Here is a 15265-nt window from a genome sequence, read left to right on the forward strand (position 1 = left end):
GTTGCAACAAACCCTTGCTTGCCTACAAAGAGAGCAGCAATTTGGATTTGTTACTATGTTACCTGGAAGAATAACAAACTGTGCAAGGATGGAGGTTGTAGGAGCAAGGAGAACAAGTTGTCTGTAAAGTTGGTGGATGCCTATTTTCCATTTTGCAGTCCCTTGTCTCCCTCTTGTGGCCTCCTGGAGGCAACTAGCTGTGCAAAAAAAAGACAGCCTGGGGGCCGGCTGTTGCAGTGTTGCCCTCTCAGGCAACACTGAGTGACTGACTGAGCCGCACCGTCTTATATAAAGTTCAGACGGAACTTTGCACGTGTCATAGTGGAGACCTCAGGAGCCAGAGCCAGCTTTCTGACATCATAATGGGGCCTCAGAGATAAAAGCCTGGGCCCAGGCAGTGTTGGTCAGTGCTGCTCAGCAGGCAGCACTGGACTGGATTAAAGCTGATACAAGGTGTGAAAGGAGAAGGGGTGGCAGTGGGCATGCACTTACTGCTGCTGCTGCTGCTGCTGCTGCTGCCAGTGTTTGCACGGCAGGAGGGCATTTGGGCGTTGCCAGGAAGGCGTTTTTATGTCGATTCCTCCTCTTTCAGCACTGCATTGTGGTGCAAGCAAAAGAAGCAAATCCTGTCTTGCTTCCTCTCCGGCCTTTATTCACCTCCCGCTTAGTAGCTGTGAGTGTGTGTGAGCCTGCAGGGCCCCATGGAATTGCCTAGGAGTAGGCTGAATCGCTGCAAGGGGTGAACAGCAGTATTGGGCAGGCTCGGTCAACGCGCGGCCCGTTCGGGTTATCGCTTCTCGGCCTTCTGGCTGAGATCAAGTGTAGTGCTGGTTACTTGTAGTCAGTGCTGCCTGGTCTTAGTTGGGAGGTGCTCAGGTACCCTCTCTCTCGGCCTCGGGGGATCGTCCAGGTTCGCCTGGACTTCACCCCCGTGCTGCTATTTGGGAGAGAGGCTTAGTCCTGAGCAACGGGTTGCGATCCACATACCCCCGTGTAGGCTTCGGCTGAAAAGGGGAGTTGCGCCCAAAGTTGCGCCTACTAAGGAGTAGCGTAACGATTCAAAAAAAAACCTTACTCACCATGGACGAGGATCCATGTGAGATACCGGCTTATGCCCGGATTAAAAACACAATTCGTGTAGTGCTATCGGAGGAGAAGGCGACGACCTGCGGCTTAAAATTCGTGGTGGAGACCGTACTTGTTGGTATCTTCAACATCCAGAAGCGAGAAATTTTGGCGGTGCAGGATTACCCAAGAAGGAGGACATACGACGTTACTTTCATACAGAATGGAGTATTCCGAGATCTGCTGGCGGCTTATACGGTAAAAAATGACCCGAGACTGGACGGTGTTGATTTTTATGAGCACGTTATGGACATCACTAAAATGATAGTTATAAAGATGTACTGCCCTTTTGCCGACTTAAAAGAAGTGATGTCCTTTTTATTCCCTTATTTTAAAACTGTGAAATGTATTGGCAAAGTAATGAACGAGGTTGGTGTATGGACCTCAAAGTGGAGATTCAATGTAACGTGTTATAAAGATGCTAATTTTACAGGAGGGATAATGTTGCCGCCAGCACGTTTTAAAATAGGTGATATGGCCGGAGACTTTTATTTTTCAGGGATGCCTCCATTCTGTAGGAAGTGCCAAAAGTACGGTCACACCAAGGAGTCTTGTGACAGCACCTGTAGGAACTGCGGCAGCTCTGAGCACGAGACCAAAACTTGCCCTCTGGGGAAAAGGTGCCGTTTTTGCAGCCGAGTTGGTCACCTGTATGCTACTTGTCCCCACAGATCTAAAGAGTTGGAACAACCCGAGGACCGGCCAAGGCGTCCCGAGCGGCCCGCAGGCCAGATCACCCCTGTACAAGGAGAGGAACCCCAAGGAGGCGAGCAAGATGATATGGATACCTCCAGCAGACCCCCCCAAACAGGTGACCCTAAAGAGCAGAGGCGACAAAAACGCAGAGCCAGTGATCAGCGGACGAAAGAGCCCCCCCAGGAGACTGGGGCGCAGGATAGTTCGGATGAAGCTGATCCTACTGGCCTGCAAGAGATGCTGGGTCAGCCTGTACCTGAGGCAGAGGTCCCGGGCGGAGCGGCAGCTCTCACTAAGAGACGTAGGGCGTACTCGGAGGTGGCAGCGGGGGTGCCGATGGGAGTACCTGCCAGGTTGAAGGCAGGGAAACCAGTTGACGTGCCCCCGGAAGCGACAGCTGAAGGTCCCCCCCCTTCCAGACAGTTGGGGGATATAGGGACAGCTGCCTCCGAGGTAAGCGTGGTCCCTGAGACGTCCAGAAGCGCGATTCCTGCCCCTATAGAAGGGGAGGACGCTGCCAAAGATAGCCGAATCTTACCCGTTGAGTCCGTCTGGGACCCATTTTCAAGAAGCGCCTTAGGTATGGGGGGTCAGCTGAGTGACGGGTCTTCCTCTCAAACCTCATCGATGCGTACATTTGACTCGAGGAAATATGATGATGAGAGCTCGAGTGGGGTGTCTGGCGACGCGGAGGACTGCTGAGGCCTCCTCGGGTAAGATAAAGATAGACTGTCTCTCTCCATTTTCCTCATGGCTGAGTTTTGTGGTCTTTCCCTTAATGTAAGAAGCGTGCACTCACAGACAAGAAGAGCTGCCCTTTTCAACTACCTTTCTGTTTTTACCGCCTCAGTGTTTTTCCTACAGGAATGCTGCATACCTCACCGCATGAATTATAAAAAATATGAGGAAGACTGGAGACTCGGACCTTCAGTGTGGTCCGGGTCCAATGAATCAAAAGCCGCAGGTGTCGCCATTTTATTCAAAGGGAACGTTTTAATTGATAGTTTTTATGAAATTTTACCAGGCAGAATTTTAATGGTCAAAGCTTTTATAAACGGTGTTAGATGGCAGTTTTTAAACTTTTATGGTTCTACAGACAAAAAAGAAAGAGCAAAAATGCTAGGAATTTTACCCCTTTTTATCAATGATTCAGAACCACTTATTTTAGCTGGTGATTTTAATTGTATTTTAAAGGGGGAACGCCGGTTCTCTAATTCAGCAAGTCGAAACTATGATAAAACCCCGTCTATTTTAAAAGATATTACAGTGGATTTTAAACTTACTGATGTTTTTAAAAAATGCAATAGGGATCTACCGGAAGAGGACGGCGTCACCTGGAGCAATGTAAACTGCAGCTCCAGGATTGATTTTATTTTTTGCTCTTATCAAATACTGCCTTTTAAATGTGATCTTAATTCTAACGTGTTTTCTGACCATAAACTTTTATATTTTAAAGTTAATTTGAACGATCAAAGGAGAACTCCGAAGAAAGCCTGGAAATTAAACGTATCCCTTTTAGAGGATCCGCAAATTTTATCCGATTTTATCACCTTTTATAAGGGCTGCAGACGGGTAAGACATCCCAATATGTTAATTGTTTCCTGGTGGGAAAAAATGAAAATAAAGATAAAAGATTTTTTTATTAAAGCTGGGATGAAGAAAGCAAAAGAAAAATCGGAATTTTATGCTAATTTAAATACCCGTCTGCAGACCCAATACAAGTTCAGAGAACAGGGTATGCAGGTGGAGAAAGAGATCACCGAAATTAAAAAAGAAATCTCCCAGTGCCTGGAGCAGAGGGGAAAGGAGATAATCTTTCGCTCTAAGGTGAAACATCTTGAAGAAAATGAGACCTGCTCCAGGTACTTCTTCAAGAAAATAAATGATAAGCATACCCTGTTAAATGAGATAGATGGGGAAACAAATACCCAAAACATTTTAAAAAAGGTGCATGGTTTTTATGCGGATCTTTTTAATACAAAACATGTTGATGTTGATTTTATGAACGACTCATTGAAGGAGGTGGATGCTGTTTTAAATCCTGCTTCCCAAGTGTTTTTATTACAGGATATTACGGAACAGGAGATTTTAGAAACTACAAAGAGTTTTAAAACAGGTAAAGTCCCTGGCCCTGACGGTATACCTATAGAATTTTATGTTATATTTTATGGTATTTTAAAAGAGGATCTCCACCCTCTTTTTACCCAAGTTTTTAGAACAAAAGCCCTCCCGGGGTCCTGGAAGAAAGGCGAGGTGTCCCTGCTTTACAAAAAGGGGGACAAAACAGACATTAGAAATTGGAGGCCTATCACTTTACTAAACTGTGACTATAAAATAATGGCAAAGATATGTGCGAACAGATTAAAAGCAGTGATAGGCCAGATCATACACTCCAATCAGGTCTGTGGGATACCCGGGAGGAGTATATGGGATAATTTAAACCTTTTAAAAGATGTGATCAGTGACACGAAAGAGAGAGGAGGTAAAATGGCAATTTTATCTATAGACTTCGAGAAAGCCTTCGATAGAGTGTCACATTTTTATCTTTTTAAGGTTTTAGAAAAGATGGGTATACCGGAAGGTTTTTTACAGTCTCTGAAGGCCTTTTATGAAAATTGTACTAGCAAAATTTTAGTAAAGGGTTTTAAGACACAGGATGTCCTTTTAAATTCCGGAGTGAAGCAGGGGTGTCCCTTGTCCCCACTACTTTTTATTTGTGCGATCGAGCCTCTACTCTGCAGGTTAAGAAAGGATAAGCAGATAAGAGGAGTCCCCCTGCCTGGCGGGGGGGGACTAGAGGCTAAAGTGGTGGGGTACATGGACGATGTCGCGGTCCTTTGCAGGGACACCCTGTCATTACAGAAATCCTTTAAACAGATTTACCAATTCTGTTGCTCCTCCGGTTTTTTAGTCAATTTTAATAAAAGTAACATCTTAAATATCGGCAAAATGGTTTTAATGGACATTCCAGTCCCTGTGTCAGAGTCTGTACAAATTTTAGGAGTCTCCTTCAATGAGTCAAATAATGGTTTTACCAGTTGGGACTTGGTGGCACAAAAAGTCAATCAGAAAATTTGCATGTGGAACATGAGACAGTTAACAATGGAGGGAAAGGTTTTAATTACAAAAATGGTGATTTTACCTATTTTATTGTATCTAAGTATGGTTTTCCCTCCCCCTGAGATTTTATTGAAAAAAATTATTAAAGCATGTTTCACATTTTTATGGAACTCCAGGATGGAAAAGCTCAGGAGAGAGAAGGTAATATTACCCAAACCAATGGGGGGGAAAGATTTCCCCGATATAAAAGCATTCCTTTTAATAAAATTTTTTACTTTATGTCTTAATGCAGTTTTTAAGGAACATTACTGGTCATATTTTATACGTTTTAACACAGGTTATTTTATGAGGAGGAACGGTTGGTTCTCCACGGTTTTAAGCTCCCCGTATGCTTTTAACCTTTCTGGCCAGTATAAGATTTTAGAAAAAATTGTAAACCTTTTTAACTTAAAAGACAAAAATATTAACGAAGTAAAAAATAGTAAAGGAATTTTAAAAAAGATAAAAGAAAATGTTTTAGTAGCTCCCATCAGTAATTTTAATGAACAAAAATGCAAAGAAATATGGAAGATGGTGAGCGCTAAATATCTTTTTAACCCACAGAAAGATCTGGCCTGGAGCTGTGCCCACGAGTGTCTTCCATGCCGGGCATTCCAGCATCGAAGGGGACTGACCAACTCGGCTGCGTGTCCAAGGGGAGGATGTAGAGATGACGAGACAGTCTACCACCTATTCTGGGAATGTTTTTACGCGCAATTGATATGGACAAGAATCCTCCCCTTGGTACAGAAGATTACAGGACTTCGGAGATACACAAGTGATGGCGTTTTATATGGATGCCTGGAATGCCCAACACAGACTCGAAAAATGATGGCATGGAAGATCACCAACTGCGTAAAAGCAGCTCTGTGGGCGGCCAGAAACATTTTATTATTTAAGCATGAAGTTTTAGCTGTGGAAAATGTTTTAGCCATTTGTCTTAATGAAATGTACAAATATTTTCTTTTAGATAAAAAACTCTCTCCTGTTTTATGTAGAAAATGGTTTTTAAGTGAATGGAGTTCCATAATATGATGCCACCAAGTGCCCTTTTATAAATTGTTTTATATGACAATTTGTATTTATTTGTATTTAAACCATGATTGTAAATTTATGTAATTTTCTTTTGTAAAAAACGTATTGATTTTTTGTAAATCTGTTCAAAATTTTAAATAAACGGTTACCTCCTTTGTTGGGGTAGTCAACTCAAAAAATCTGTTCTTATCAGTTTAATATCTGATACGTCCCCTATCTGGGGACCATATATTAAATGGATTTTTAGAACAGGGAGATGGAAATAGAGCTTGCTCTGTCCACTCCACGCATTGACCTGGTATTGCAGTATTTCCAGGACCGGTGCACCCTTTCCTTATGTGTTTACTAAAATCAGATTCCAAAAGTGCTTTTTGTGTTTGCCATTGTTTTTGTCTTTCGGATGGGATCTCCCCTTTTAATCCCATTATTTCAACACCTGTTGGACAATGAATTTGTGCAGTCATGTGTGATAATGAGCTAATTTATTAAATGCAATTAATTAATACATTGCCACCTCTTGTTTTGTGTCGTCTGTGTTTCTGTGTTTCCGGCATTTCACATTGGAACAGCTCATTCACCTTCCTTGTCTTCTCTCCGCCCTCCCTCCTAGGTAGGTTAAAGAGCTGCACCTGAGCCAGCCACTGATTGATGCAGCACCATAGTCAAATAGTGGAGTGGAGTAGGGGAACAGCAAACAGCCATTAAAGCAGCCAGCCCGCCCGCCCGCCCGTCACAATGGACCTACCTGTGTACACTAGATGGATGTGATGGAATGTACTGTGGTCCCTACATTTCAAGAAGTAAGAATTGCAGTTGCAACAAACCCTTGCTTGCCTACAAAGAGAGCAGCAATTTGGATTTGTTACTATGTTACCTGGAAGAATAACAAACTGTGCAAGGATGGAGGTTGTAGGAGCAAGGAGAACAAGTTGTCTGTAAAGTTGGTGGATGCCTATTTTCCATTTTGCAGTCCCTTGTCTCCCTCTTGTGTCCTCCTGGAGGCAACTAGCTGTGCAAAAAAAAGACAGCCTGGGGGCCGGCTGTTGCAGTGTTGCCTTCTCAGGCAACACTGAGTGACTGACTGAGCCGCACCGTCTTATATAAAGTTCAGACGGAACTTTGCACGTGTCATAGTGGAGACCTCAGGAGCCAGAGCCAGCTTTCTGACATCATAATGGGGCCTCAGAGATAAAAGCCTGGGCCCAGGCAGTGTTGGTCAGTGCTGCTCAGCAGGCAGCACTGGACTGGATTAAAGCTGATACAAGGTGTGAAAGGAGAAGGGGTGGCAGTGGGCATGCACTTACTGCTGCTGCTGCTGCTGCTGCCAGTGTTTGCACGGCAGGAGGGCATTTGGGCGTTGCCAGGAAGGCGTTTTTATGTCGATTCCTCCTCTTTCAGCACTGCATTGTGGTGCAAGCAAAAGAAGCAAATCCTGTCTTGCTTCCTCTCCGGCCTTTATTCACCTCCCGCTTAGTAGCTGTGAGTGTGTGTGAGCCTGCAGGGCCCCATGGAATTGCCTAGGAGTAGGCTGAATCGCTGCAAGGGGTGAACAGCAGTATTGGGCAGGCTCGGTCAACGCGCGGCCCGTTCGGGTTATCGCTTCTTGGCCTTTCGGCTAAGCTCAAGTGGCTTGGCTGAGAGGGGCGGGATATCGTGGAGGAGACTCCGGAGTTCTCGGGATAGCGATCACGTGCCCTGGGCATTTGAAGAAAGATGGCGGCAATCAGGAACACGGTGCGCATGGTGGTATCTGCAGACAAGAAGACAAGCATTGGAATCGGCTACATCATGGAAAATATTATCTTGGATTTGGCGTGTGTAAGGTTGGATAAATTATATTGTATTCAGGAGTTCTTCAACATCGGTACGTACGATATTTCTTTTTGTATTGAAGCGGATTTCTTGGATTTTTTTCAATTCCTGAAGGAGAGACACCAGCACAAGTACCTTGAGCACATTACTATTTTGCCTCTTTTTTCTACTATAGAAAAGTGTGTAACAGTCCACATGTACAACCCATTTGTGGAAAAAAGTATGGTCAAGGCTTTCCTGGAAAACTATTGTTCCCACATTAGAGGAGGGGTTGACCAAAAAAACCTGTGGGGAGTTTTTAATGGAAATATTAAGTTTTGGGTCCGTTTAAGGTTAGACCCGGATGGTATTGGTGGAGTGAAGCACCCTCCCGCCAATTTTTCTATTGGAGGGAACAAGGGATATTTGCATTATTTTGATATGCCATCATTTTGTCGCAAGTGTTATCATTATGGGCATACTAAAGACCTTTGCACTCAAGGAGTCACATGTAGGAACTGCAAGCAAGCAGGCCATGAGGCAGGGGCATGTCCTGAACCCCGTATGTGTGATATCTGTGGTTCTGCTGACCACACTTGTAGGAGGTGTCCTGGTGTTAACCAGAGATCATTGTTGGGAGAAGCATTGGATGGAAGAGGGAAAAGACCAGTGATGCAGGAAAAGGCCAGAGTGGTGACCTATGCTGATGTTGCAGCTAGCATTGGTTTCCAGGTAATGGGAAACATGGATGATAATGTTGCATCTGCTGCTGGGCTTGCTAGTGTGGCGACGCCCGAAGAAAATGCTGTTTCTCATGTGGAGGGTGTGGTTCCTGGTCTGTCTGCTGGTAATGAAGCCATGCCTGTGAAGGAAGCCCCAGGTGAGCCTGAGAGTGAGGGGGAGGAGCCTAACCTCAGTATGCAGATTGAGGAAATGAGCAGCCCTGAAATGGCTCAGGGAGAGGGATCCCAGGTACTAGAGTGGTCGCTGTCTGAAGATGAAAGAGAGCAAGCCCGTATGCCACATGCTGAAAATGCTGCTATTTTTTATAAGGTGGTTTCTAAGAGGAAAGGCTCTGGCAAAACAGTGAAACGGTTGAAAAGAGGCTGTTTGGACTCTGTAACATCTGAAAATCCTTATGCAATACTGGACTCTGATCAGAGTGGCAGTCCTGAGCTTGCTCAGGTTTTTCCTGGGGCATCCAGCTCTCCCTCAGTGAGTTATTTATGTCATAGTGGAGACCTCAGGAGCCAGAGCCAGCTTTCTGACATCATAATGGGGCCTCAGAGATAAAAGCCTGGGCCCAGGCAGTGTTGGTCAGTGCTGCTAAGCAGGCAGCACTGGACTGGATTAAAGCTGATACAAGGTGTGAAAGGAGAAGGGGTGGCAGTGGGCATGCACTTACTGCTGCTGCTGCTGCTGCTGCTGCTGCCAGTGTTTGCACGGCAGGAGGGCATTTAGGCGTTGCCAGGAAGGCGTTTTTATGTCGATTCCTCCTCTTTCAGCACTGCATTGTGGTGCAAGCAAAAGAAGCAAATCCTGTCTTGCTTCCTCTCCGGCCTTTATTCACCTCCCGCGTAGCTGTGAGTGTGTGTGAGCCTGCAGGGCCCCATGGAATTGCCTAGGAGTAGGCTGAATCGCTGCAAGGGGTGAACAGCAGTATTGGGCAGGCTCGGTCAACGCGCGGCACGTTCGGGTTATCGCTTCTCGGCCTTTTGGCTAAGACCAAGTGTATTTATACAGGAGGTTTTTAGTCAGAAGGTGCTCAGGTACCCTCTCTCTCGGCCTCGGGGGATCGTCCAGGTTCGCCTGGACTTCACCCCCGTGCTGCTATTTGGGAGAGAGGCTTAGTCCTGAGCAACGAGTTGCGATCCCCCCCAGCCCTTTGGTGTGTCTCCTTGAACCCAAAGGGCGCAGCGCAAGCTGTGCGGTACCGACCTGGCCACGCAAATGGCAGGCGGACCTGATGCGGTGCCGGTATACGCCCGGTTGCGGAATACTGCAAGATTTATCTTGGCAGAGGGTGGAGGCGGTACTCGTGGTCTCAAGTTCCTTGTCCACGATATTTTGGAAAAGCGGTTGGCGGTCCACAAGAACGAGATTTTGGCGATCCAGGACTACCCAAGGCGTGGAGTGTACGATGTCACCTTTATGGGAGAAGGAATCCTCCGTGATGCCATGGGAAAAGCTGAGAGGCAACAAGGTGAACTCATGGCCTTGGGAGTCCAGGTAATTGAACACGCTTTTGAAATAACCAAACTCGTAGTGATTAAAATGTATTCCCCATACGTGAAAGATCAGGAAGTGGCGGCGTTTCTTGCTGCATACTTCAAGAACGTTAAGCTGCTGGGGAGAGTTATGAACGAGTGCGGTGTGTGGACCGTCAAATGGAAATTTATTGTTACGCTAATAAAGGACCCCTCCACCCAAGAAACGAAGCTACCACCTGCTCGTTTTAAACTTGGGAATGTGAATGGCGACCTCTATTTCTCAGGAATGCCAAACTTCTGCAGGGCCTGCGGTACCTATGGACATACCAGTTTTAACTGCGATGTCACCTGCAGGAACTGTGGAAGTAAACAACACACAATGAGAGAATGTACAGAAGAGAAAAAATGCAATTTTTGTCAAAAAACTGGTCATCTTTATTATGCTTGTCCACATAGGTACCGAGGCGAAGAAGATGAGCAACCCGAGGTGCCCCCACGTGCTCCACCAGCAGAGCAGTCCCGTCCTCAAGGAGGAGAGCAAGCTGTTGCGGCGAAAGAGCAGAGAGGTACCTGGGCTTCAAGAGTACGGCCAGCCGAAGCCAAAACAGGTGCCTCTCAGCCAGCGACCTCAGGGGATAATAAGGAGCCCAGCGCCAAGGAAAAACGGCAGTCCAAGAGGAAGGCAGAAAAGGAGCAGGCCATCGATGAATCTGTGGCATCCCAGACGGCTGGTTGCTCAGGCGGTGCCGGGCCTGCTCCTAATCCTGGGTCTCTAGAGACCGACTCGGAAGGAGAAAACTGGGTACAGGTGGGTCCCCGAAAAAAGGGGAAGCAAGAGCGTGCCAGTAGGAGGGAGACAGGGGAGGAGCAGATGGATACGTCCGTGCGGAAAGATGTGGCTCCTCCTGGGACCCCCTCCTCGCCTGGACTGGTGAGGAGGACGGGCACTGCTCCCTCCGTATTATCGGACACCCCGCCATGCGCACAACCTCCCCCTCTAGACCGGCCTTCACGGGCCCAGGGGGGAGAGGCGGGGCCCTTGGGGGACCCACCAGACATGGACCCAGTCGGTCAACCGAGAGAGACCCAGGTGAGGCTGTGCGAGTCTGGGCTCCCCGTGTATGAGGTGAGTGTTGCTGGCTCAGCTCTCAGCGACAGTAGTTCTTCTCCTGCCTCGTCCCTCTTTTCAGTTGAGTCGGATGAGGGCGGGGCCATGAGTTCAAGTGAGGTTTCGGGTATTGCTGGTGGAGGAGCAATCTGTTTTTAAGTACGCCTATTATTTATTATTTTAAAATCAGAATTTTGCTTTTTCCTCTCCACGATGTCTGAGCTCATGGGAATCTCCCTCAACGTGAGGGGCGCCAAGTCAAAAGTGAGAAGGGTTGCTCTCTTCAATTTTTTATCTTGCCTGGCAGCCTCTGTATTTTTCCTGCAGGAGTGCGGCATTCCCCATACAATGAGATATGAAAATTACAAAAAGGATTGGAAGTATGGTCCATCCGTCTGGTCTGGATCCAACGAGTCCAGATCAGCAGGGGTCGCCATTTTTTTTAAGGGAAACGTTTTAATTGATTTTATTCAAGAAATCTTACCAGGACGTATTTTAATGGTTAAAGCTTTTATTGATGGTGTAAAGTGGCAGTTTTTAAATTTTTACGGATCACCAGAAAAGAACGAAAGAGCGAGGATGCTGGAGATTTTACCGCTTTTTATCAACACATCTGAGCCTTTTATCCTCGCAGGTGATTTTAATTGTATCCTGAGAGGAGAACGCCGGCTTACCACCAGTACGAGTAGGAACTATGACAAGACCTCTGGACTGCTCAAGGATATCGTGACTGATTTTAAATTAAAAGACATATACAAAGAATGTAATAGGAGCAGTCCAGAGGAAGCCGGCGTTACCTGGAGCAACGCCACCTGTAGCTCCAGGATTGATTTTATCTTTTGTTCTGAAAATTTACTGCCTTTTAATTGTGAAGTTTTAACCAATGTGTTTTCAGATCACAGGCTTTTATCTTTTAAAGTAAAGCATGATCTTAATAATATTGTATGTAAAAAGTCCTGGAAGATGAATGTTTCCCTTTTAGACGATCCACAGGTTTTAGCAGATTTTATTGAATTTTACCAAGAAAGCAGGCGGGTAAGAGACACACGTACTCCCATCAGTGCATGGTGGGAGAAAATGAAAAAGAAAATTAAAAATTTTTTAATTAAGAAAAGCGTGGCGAAAGCCAAAGAGAAATACGCTTTTTTTTAAATTCTCAATACCCGTCTGCAGACCCTGTACAAAATGCAAGATCATGACATAGACGTTAAAGATGACATCACCAATTTGAAAAAGGAGATAGCCCAGTGCCTGGAGCAGAAAGGTAAAGAGATTATATTCCGTTCAAAAATACAACATGTGGAGGAGAACGAGACCTGCTCCAGGTACTTTTTTAAGAAAATAAATAACAAAAAGGGAATTATCAAAAATATAGAAGGTGTGTCAGATGTACAGGGTCTTTTAAGTAAAGTTCATGAGTTTTACACTGACCTTTTTAATGTTAAGACTGTGGATCATAATTTTATGCGTGACTCACTGAAGGAGATTACTACTGTTTTAGACCCTGTCTCCCAGAATTTTTTATTACAGGAGCTGACGGAGCAGGAGGTTTTAGAAACTGTTAAGAGTTTTAAAACAGGGAAAGTTCCCGGACCGGATGGTATACCCAGTGAGTTTTATGTAAAATTTTATGACATTTTAAAAGAGGATCTTTTGAACCTTTTTTCTGATGTTTTTAATTCCAAGATGCTGCCTAAGTCCTGGCGGAAGGGTGAGGTCTCCCTGCTGTATAAGACGGGTGACATCGCAGTTTTAAAGAATTGGAGACCAATAACCCTTCTAAATAGCGACTACAAAATTATGGCTAAAATATGTGCAAATAGATTAAAAGCCATAATACCCCACATTATACACTCTGACCAGGTGTGTGGGGTGCCAGGCCGCAGCATCTGGGATAATTTAAACCTAATAAAAGACGTGATTGAGGACACGAGGTCTAGAAAAGGTAAACTAGCCATTTTATCTATAGACTTTGAGAAGGCGTTCGACCGTGTCTCTCATTTTTATCTTTTTAAGGTTTTAGAACGTATGGGTATACCTGAAGGATTTTTATTATCTATTAAAGCCTTTTACAGAGAATGCACCAGCAAAATTTTAGTGAATGGTTTTAAGACACAGGACGTATTTTTAAACTCTGGGGTGAAGCAGGGGTGTCCCTTGTCCCCACTGCTTTTTATATGTGCATTGGAGCCTCTTTTATGCGCAATTCGCCGCGATAAGTGTATCCGTGGAGTCCCCCTGCCCGGGGGAGGCGGCGTAGAGGCCAAAGCAGTGGGGTACATGGATGATGTGGCGGTTTTATGTAGGGACGCCCTGTCGCTTCAGAGAACCCTTAGGCAAATCGAGTTTTATTGCTGTGCTTCCGGTTTTAAAGTAAACTTCAGCAAGAGTCATATTTTAAACATAGGAAGCATGGCTCTTAGAGATATACCGGTTCCCGTGTCTGATAATATTAAAATTTTAGGTGTCTCCTTCAGTGAGTACGACAATGGTTTTATCAGTTGGGACATGGTGGCGCAGAAGGTAAATCAAAAAATATGCATGTGGAACATGAGGAAGCTTACCATGGAGGGAAAAATTTTAATAATTAAAATGATAATTTTACCTTTGCTTTTATACTTAAGCATGGTTTTCCCTCCTCCCACGGTTTTATTAAGAAAAATTACTAAAGCTTGTTTTACCTTCTTTTGGAGTTCCAGAATGGAGAAACTTAAACGTGAGACGGTAATGAAAATCAAACCAAAGGGTGGCAAAGACTTTCCAGATTTTAATAGGTTTCTTTTAATCAAGTACTTTTGTTTCTGTCTTAATTCTCTTTTTAAACAACATCATTGGTCTTATTTTCTACGTTTTAATACTGGGTTTTTTATGCGAAGGATGGGGTGGTTTGAAATTGTTTTAACCTCACCTTATGCTTTTAATCTACCAGCAAATTACGTGATTTTAGAGAAAATAGTGGCCTTGTTTAATTTTAAAGGGAAAAATTTTAATGACATGATAAACAGTAAGAAACTTATAAAAGACATAAGAGGAAATGAAGTCGTCACTAATATTGAAAATTTTATTAATGAACGCTGTGCTTTTATCTTCAAAATGGTTAATGTGTTTTATCTTTTTAATACACAGATGGACCTGGCCTGGAGCTGCGTTCATCAATGTCTTCCATGCCGGGCATTCCAATTCAGGAGAGGATTCGCGAGGTCTGCCGTCTGCCCGAGGGAAGACTGCCAGGCTGAGGAGACCGTGCGTCATATTTTTTGGACTTGCGATTTTACGAAACATATTTGGATAAAGATATTCCCTCTAATGAAGAAGATGGCAGACCTAAAGGACTTGAGTTACGAAATGATTTTATATGGACTCTTTGGATGCCCAACCGCGAACCAAAAGACTATTGCATGGAAGACGATGAACTGCGTAAAAGAAGCTCTGTGGAAGGCCAGGAACATCCTGATTTTTAAGCACGATGTTTTATCTGTTGACGATGTTTTAGGTCTTTGTTTTAGCGAGATGTACATTTATTACTTATTAGATAAAAAAAGAAATGCCACCCTTTCAAATAAATGGTTTGTAAAAGAATGGAACTCCAATATATAAGAATTTGCCACCATGTCCCCTTTTATGTATTTTTATGTAAATTGATTTTATTACTGTAATTCATTGTAAAAAGCTGTAATTTATTGTTAATTTTTTTGAATTTTAAGTAATAAATCATTGACACCCCCGCGAGGGGGTAGCCAACTGAAAAAAAATCTGTTCTTATCAGTTTAATATCTGATACGTCCCCTATCTGGGGACCATATATTAAATGGATTTTTAGAACAGGGAGATGGAAATAGAGCTTGCTCTGTCCACTCCACGCATTGACCTGGTATTGCAGTATTTCCAGGACCGGTTCACCCTTTCCTTATGTGTTTACTAAAATCAGATTCCAAAAGTGCTTTTTGTGTTTGCCATTGTTTTTGTCTTTCGGATGGGATCTCCCCTTTTAATCCCATTATTTCAACACCTGTTGGACAATGCATTTGTACAGTCATGTGTGATAATGAGCTAATTTATTAAATGCAATTAATTAATGCATTGCCACCTCTTGTTTTGTGTCGTCTGTGTTTCTGTGTTTCCGGCATTTCACATTGGAACAGCTCATTCACCTTCCTTGTCTTCTCTCCGCCCTCCCTCCTAGGTAGGTTAAAGAGTTGCA

General features: G+C 44.4%; 1 non-coding gene and 1 pseudogene across 1 annotated transcript; both read left to right on the forward strand.

Moving 5' to 3' along the window:
* Window positions 1-6100: 6100 nt before the first annotated feature.
* On the forward strand, window positions 6101-6287 carry LOC142653784 (U2 spliceosomal RNA). Its single transcript, XR_012848658.1, has one exon. It is a non-coding gene; the product is annotated as a U2 spliceosomal RNA (small nuclear RNA).
* Window positions 6288-14747: 8460 nt separating this feature from the next.
* LOC142654315 (U2 spliceosomal RNA) lies at window positions 14748-14969 on the forward strand (annotated as a pseudogene).
* Window positions 14970-15265: the final 296 nt, after the last annotated feature.

This window comes from Rhinoderma darwinii, chromosome 5 (assembly GCF_050947455.1).
Source record: "Rhinoderma darwinii isolate aRhiDar2 chromosome 5, aRhiDar2.hap1, whole genome shotgun sequence".
NCBI classification, from domain to species: Eukaryota; Metazoa; Chordata; class Amphibia; order Anura; family Rhinodermatidae; genus Rhinoderma; species Rhinoderma darwinii.